Consider the following 7858-nt stretch of genomic DNA (forward strand, 5'->3'; position numbering starts at 1 on the left):
ACTTGCTTAGATGACTCACTGGTCAAAAAAAAGACCAAATAAGTTTAGTTTCCTAAGCCTCACGATATAGACTGAGGGAGCATGGGAGTTGAAGGAGAAATTCAGGGAGCCTATACCAGTACGTGTGGCAGTGGCCAGGGCTCTGCTAGGCTTAGTGGCTTGCCATTCAAAATACCAGAGAGCTTGATGGAAGCTATTGCCCACATGTAGCTGCAGCGGGAAGGCTTATCTAAGGGGGGGGGGTGGGGGGGATGACAGCCTATCTGGTATCAAGAGGACTGGTAAATTAATGGGTAGACAGAAATAGCCTAGATTCCATTATCTCTTTTGATAACTAGAGTCAAAACATAATTGTGTGTGTGTGCACACGTGCACGCGTACGAGTGTCCACGACAGAAGTGAAAAATGACATGGTATGTTGATCCAAGCTATAGTTAAAATAAGTGATTTGTTTTCATTTTCTTTGTGTTCTTTAAAGTATGAAGTGCCTTAGTGAGGGTGTATCAGCCTATGTTCACACATGTGCTTTAGAGAGGGCTGAAGAGGATAAAAGTGACCCATGGTTTAGAAAGCCAAGACTTTGAGCACTTTTTCTAGTGTTGGTGATGGAGCTGTTGAGGTCCCGTCCAGGCTTTCATCTGGTCTTGTGATCTCTGGCCAGATTTGCGAGGGTAATTGGCCCGGTGAAGAGGATCTTTCAGCGGTCAGGAAAACACAGTTAAACTACCAACAGATTCCCTGAGCATCAGAGCAGCATGTTGATCTCTCCTTTCAATGCCTTGTCAGAAACCAAGAAATAGTGTTGAGGAAAGTAGCCATTGCCTATTCTGACTTCAATGCTGACCCCTTGGAGCCTTGGAGCTGTACAACTCAAACGCCCTAGAGGAAACAGCTCAGGCCGAGAGCAAACATAGCTCTCTAAGCTGTCTAAATGAAGTGCTTTCTCTGTCTCCTATAAAATAAGTTTTAGATTAAAAAGGAAAAGCAAAATAAAAGTTATGCACATGAAAGAAAGTTGTGCAGTTAAAAGGTATCAGTGTTTTCAATCAAATGTGTTCTTTCTACCCCTTCCTTCCTATGTTTTATTATTTGTGTATTCTCAATACACATAGAGACAGTTATGATTACAATATGAAATTTGTCCTGGGCGCTGAAAGCCATTTGATTTCCTGGCAGATGCAAAAAAAAAAAAAAAACCCCTGAAGCTGGGGATTTAAAAAACAATTCTCCCACTCATAGTAGTAGATTAAAATTTTCTGTTTCATTTTCTTGCAAAGTGAGTGGTCTCCTGACTGTAATGCTTGTTTTGTTTGTTTGCAGAATACGTCTCTTTTACCCATAGACATATATGCAATAGCTAAAATAGCAAACAATCATTTAGAACACAGTTTGCATCCTAAAGTCATTTATTTGTGGTTTGTGGGTTTTTTTTTAAAAAAAGCTTTATTAAGATATAATTTACATACCATAAAGTTTACCCATTTAGAGCTTACAATTCATTGGTTTTTAGTATACTTAAAGAGCTATGCGTGTGGCTCATCCTGCAGCACTGTTACAGAAAGCCTCTGCTATAATTTCTCCTAGGTGACTAAGCTCTAATATAATTATCTCTTTCATTTATTTAGATATTTTATAGGGCAGTAGTTAAGAGCATGAACTCTAGAACCAGCTAGCCTGGATTAAATCCCAGCTCTGCTGTGGGTCTCAAAAGAGTTACTGTTAATCCCTCTGAGCCTTTATTTTCTCATCTATAAAATGGGAACAATCATAGAATCTCTCTTTACTGGGAGGATTAAAAGGGTTAAAATATATGGTTGGCATCCTCAGAGTCAACCAACCATGGGTCATCTGACTGTACAAGGAGCTTAGAAGAGTGCCTGGCACATGGTAAGCATATATTGCTATCACTAGTATATTTTCTCTTGAACTTAAGTACGTAGAATTGGATTAATCACAATCCTTAGTTCATGATACACAATCATCAGTGGTTCATCCATGGGCCTTTAAACTTTTCACTTAGTCAAGAACATAATGAATACCCATGAACCTATCATTCAATCCAACAAGTAGAAAGTTACCAATAATCTGCATCTACCTAAATGTTCCTCCCTTACCCACTGCCTACCCTCATAGATAGCAACTATCCTGAACCTGGTATTTAGCAATCCCTTGTTTTGTTTTAAAAACTTAAAAAACATTTTAAGGAACTTTAAGGAATCCATATATGTGTATGCGTGCAAATGTGTGTTCATGCACATGCACATACATGCGCCTTAAATGTATGTTATTTTAGTTTTGCTTGTTTTGTAACTTCATACTAACTTGTAATCTGAGATTTGCATTTTTCACTCATTATGTTACTATGACTCTTTTATTATCAGAAGACTTTCAAGAAATGGATCATTTCCTTCTCTTTTGATGTTCTGAGATTGTTATGCTGCCATATGATCTAATATGGCTTTTCAAGTTCCAGCCATAAAATAACCATTCCAGTCACCCAGCGGGTGAAGATGGAACAACAACATGTCCTCCTCCTTTTAAGACACTTCCCGGAAGTGACTCACTAAAACTCCGCTTCTATCTCATTCACCAAAACATAGACCTGCGACCACACTTAGCAAGGAATGCTGGGGGGTATAATTCTGTATCTTACTTTAGCCCAACTAAAAATCAGGAGTCTTAAAAAATTTATTGAAGCTTCATTCATTTACAATGTTGTGCCAATTTCTGCTGTACAGCAAAGTGACCCAGCTCTATATGTATATATTCTTTTTCTTACATTATCTTCCATCATGGTCTCTTCCAGGAGATAGTTCCCTGTGCTATACAGTAGGACCTTATTTTTTAGCCATTCTAAATGTAATAATTTGCATCCACTAATCCCAAACTCCCAGTCTATCCCACTCCCTCCTCCTTCCCCTTGGCAACCACAAGTCTGTTTTCTGCCTCTCTGAGTCTGTTTCTGTTCTGTAGATAGGTTCATTTGTGCCATATTTTAGATTCTACATGTAAGTGATATCATATGGTATTTGTTTTTCAGGGGTCTTATTTCTAAGGAAAAGAGGGAGAACAGGTCTTGGGGTCACCAACAGTCTCTTCCACAACTACCTACAGGGTGAATTTCAAGACACAATGTATATAAAGCTGATGGTACATACTTAGCAAGAGTCAATTAAAACAGTCATTTTATGATTTCCCTTACATTATCCAATTTAATCCTCATAGTAATCATATGCGTTAGGGCAAATATGATTATCTTAATTGCAGACTTGGAAACTGAGATTTAGAGAGGCTAATTACAGCTGTGCCAGTGGTGGTAATTTTTGTTTGTTTTGTTTTAAAGAAAGAGGCAGTAGAGTCAAAGGGAAAGGAGCAAGAGCCCAAATCTAGAGTCCTAGCTTCTCTTGACAGAATCTGCCTTCCATAAAAATCCTAGAATTCTATGTTCTGTGACTTTCTGGATCTGGCACATAAATCCGCAAGGTGTGGGACAGAACCTGAGGCCAGTAACTACCACTGTGGGTCGCTTTCCACCATATCCCGTGTGAACCTGGTTGTTGGAAACGACATGCTCTTCAGCAGCAGCCTCTCCTTCCCACAAGTTGAAATCTGAACAAATAAATGAGATTACATAACTCACAACTAGATAATAAAAATAAAAGCCAGCCTTTACTGAGTAATGACATACCAGGTGCTCTGCTAAAACTTTCCTCACATTGGCTTGCTTCACCCTCGCAACAGCCTGTGGAGATGGATAGGCTTATAATTCTCTCTCTTTTTTTTTTTTATCAGTTAAGGAAACTGAGGTTTAGAGAGCCAATATAATTTACAGATATTTAAGAAGAATAATATATGTCCTATAGAATTATTTGGTTTTTTTCCCAGTCTGTGAAAAGCATTTGTTTTGAAGTCATCCTTACATATTATGGGTGACTCCCCGGTGTTCATTCCCCCCTTCTTTGCAGTACTTTGACAGGAAAATATTTTATAACAAATGATATAGACAATTCCTTAGGTAACTAATGTAGTGGGAAAATACATAGTAACTGTGTTAGTATCTGCCTGCTTTAAGAATGGTGCTTTACTATTTACAATAGCCAAGACATGGACACAACCTAAATGTCCACCGACAAATGAATGGATAAAAGATACACACACACACACACACACACACACACACAATGGAATACTACTAAGCTGTAAAAAAGGATGAAATAATGCCATTTGCTGTGATATGAATGGACCTAGAGATTATCACACTAAGTAAAGTAAGTCACAAAAGAGAAAGACAGATACCACATTGATACCACTTATATGTGGAATCTAAAATATACAAATGATCTTATCGAGGAAACAACAGATTTTGGGGGGTGTGGGTGAGAGAAGGATGGTAATTTGGGATTAGCAGAAGCATGCTATTATATATAGAATGGATAAACAGCAAGGTGTTACTGTATAGCACAGGGAACTATATTCAATATCCTGTGATAAACCATCATGGAAAAGAATATAAAGAACATATATGTATATGTATGTATGTATAATTGAATCACTTTGCAGTACAGTAGAAATTAACAGCATTGTAAATAACTACACTTCAATAAATTTTTTTTAAAATGGTCCTCTAACCTCAGTAGTTTATAACAACTGGAAGAGAGTATTTCATTTGATTGTATGCAGTTTAGAGGCAAAAGTTAGGTGTCTTGCAAGGGAGATGGACATCCAGGGGCTCTCTGGATTTCCTGTTTTGGCTCAGTGGAAATGAATCTGACTAGTATCTATGAGGATGCAGGTTCTATCCCTGGCCCCGCTCAGTGGGTTAAGGATCCGGCATTGTCATGAGCTGTGGTGTAGGTCACAGATGTGGTTCGGATCTGGTGTGGCTGTGGCTGTGGCATGGGCTGGCAGCTAAAGCTCCAATTTGACCCCTAGCCTGGGAACCTCCGTATGCTGAGGTGTGGCCCTAAAAGACAAAAACCAACAAACAAAAAAGAAATTCAGGGGCTTCCAATTATTGGACAAAACGTCTAAATAAGGCAATAAAAGCTTTATTTGCTGCTCCTTATTTGGTATTAGACAAAATCCTCTTGCTGCTCCCTATGTCAGGTAAAGACTCCAATTTAAAGAGTTCTGCATGGTGTATTCCGTGTAGACCTCCTATATCTCACATGTCAAATTCCATTCACCTATAATTCTGGTGAGGTTATAAAGTTAATAGAATGTGAGTGCTTCTGTCACCAGTTGTGTTTCAACTGGGCAAAAAGTTGTAGATTCTATATTTCCTGGTGTGTTTAGTACATACATCTTCTCATAAAATGCAATTAACTTCTGAGATCTCACAAGCCATCTCTATGAGCCCACGATAAGCAAGAAGAAGCCAGCTTTGGGGAAACCCAACCCCCCCCCTACACAGCTGTAAATAACCTAGTGGAGAAAATGGACTTCTGCAGATGTTGTGTGTATATATTAACATGACCATGGAATGTATTTCCATGACATTTCAAAGGATATGAGCTCCTGGAGTTCCCATCGTGGTTCAGTGGTTAATGAACTCAACTAGTATCCATAAGGATGCAGGTTTGATCCTTGGCCTTGCTCAGTGGGCTAAGGATCTGGTGTTGCTGTGAGCTGTGGTATAGGTCAAAGACGTGGCTTGGACCCCACATTGCTGTGGCTGTGGTGTAGGCCGTCAGCTGAAGCTCTGATTCAACCGCTAGCCTGGGAACCTCCATATACCGTGGGTATGGCCCTAAAGTGACAAAAGACAAAGAAAAAAAAAGATAGGAGCTCCTTTAATCAATCAACTAATCTTTTTAAAAGCATGTTCTATGTGCCCAGAATAGTGAAAATATAGGGAGAAATTATATTACATGATCTCTACCCAGAATTTTCTTGGATGGGACAAAAATCAGATACACTTAAAATTAGTCGCTGAGGAGTTCTCTTATGGTGCACATTGTCTCTGCTGCTGCTTGGGTCACTGCTGTGGCACATGTTTGATCCCTGGCCTAAGAACTTCTCTATGCCATGGGTGAGGGGAAAAAAAAAAGTCATGAATTATTGAAATGTAAAGTTACTTATGAAAGTTTAGTGATAAGAGAACTCAATGTGGGCTGGTGCAGTTGGAGAGTTATATGTGTTCGTTGTAAAATTCCGGACCAGTATAGAATGCACTGTATAGAATTCTATGTTCCAAGTGATGTTTTAGAAAGGGTGCTGACCCTGTAAATTGAAGCTCTTGCCAGGAATTGAGATAGTATATAAACTATGGAAATGTAAGGGATTGTTTTGGGTGAATTGTGAGATAGTGCTTAAGCTCTAAAGACCCCAGAGGTTTGGGGGCAGGATGAGACAGCTATAGCTAGAGTCATCATAGTTCGTGTGATTGGGGATAGAATGGATTGACACCTGTTTGAGGTGTTTTCAGATATGTAGAAGGAATTCTTGCACACAGTTTAGGGTGAAGATGATCTCTGTGACCCTTCCCAGCTTTGAAATTCCCGGATTCTGGGAAACAAACCTACACTCACATAGGGTAAAAGACAGACCTCAAAAAACATAGTTACAGCGGGGGACTCTCTCTCTGAATCCTATTGACAAATGATGGTCCAGAGAGCATCTCTAATCTGAGGACAAAAACTTTTACACAATGCTTTGCTTGAATGAATTGAGATGTGAGCAGATCACCTCTTCCTCACCCCTAGTCCCTCAGGTGCAGAGAGGAGATTCCTGGTGACGTGGATGGGTATCTCTGTGTTATTATAAAGCCTGTGTGGGTTTTTATTTTCTGTGTGAGTTCAACTGCTTTGCAGAAGACAGACTTGATCTAGACCAATGAGGTTGAACTTATCTCTTCCACCACCATCAGCAAATACTGTCATCCTGGACCACTTCAGTAGCCTTCTAAACAGTCCACCTAGATCCACCCTGGCCTGCCTCCGATCAGTTCTCCACTCAGCACCTTGAACCATCTTTCTAAAACAAAAACCTGATGGTTTCCTTTGCTTCTAAGATGAAGACAAAAATTCCTAAAATGGCCTCTGAGGCCCTATATGGTTTGGGACTTTCTGCCATTCTAGCCTCATCTGGCTCCCCATCCCCATGGCCTTTTTTTCTGTCCCACACACTCACTTTGCTCCCTCCCATTCTGGGACATATGTTCTTCTCCACCCAGATCACTATGTGAACTCCTGTTTATACTTCAGGGATCATTTCCAGGTTACCTCCTCAGGGCAGCCTTCCCGACCAGACTGAAGTCCCCTATTACAGACTCTCACTTGCCATGTAGTGTGCCTCTCCATTGCACCTGTTACAATCGCAGTTTGACATTGGTTGTAATTATTTGCTTTACGAATAATTACGTTTACAAATAATTAGTGCATTTGATTTCTGTCTCTCTCCCCCCAAGTCTTCATAAGGACAGTCCTATGTGTGTGTGTTAGCACTTTATCCACAGGACTTCACACACCACCAGGTACACAACTGACACCCCAAATTTTTGTTGAGTGAATAAATGAACATAATCTATATCACTATTTCCCAATATCCCACAAAATGGTCCCAGGGAAAAAAAAAAGTCAAGCGAGTTTAGAAAACACTTTACACTCTATTATCTAAGTCCCCACCCCCATACATCTTTGTATATAAAAGACTCTGGCAAATCCTGCAGTAAAGAAGCTTTCAGCTTAATTTGAACCCAGCACGTAAACCAGGGTTCCCCAGGACGGACTCTGGGCACTGTTTCTACTGAAGGGAGATGCTCTAGCTGCCCACGCTAGTGCTGTTTTTGGTACAGCAAATGGCAAGAAGAGTTCTAAATGTTTCCTAAGAGGAATTTCCCAGGAGTTTAACTGCCCTT

This window comes from Phacochoerus africanus, chromosome 6 (assembly GCF_016906955.1).
Source record: "Phacochoerus africanus isolate WHEZ1 chromosome 6, ROS_Pafr_v1, whole genome shotgun sequence".
Lineage (NCBI taxonomy): Eukaryota > Metazoa > Chordata > Mammalia > Artiodactyla > Suidae > Phacochoerus > Phacochoerus africanus.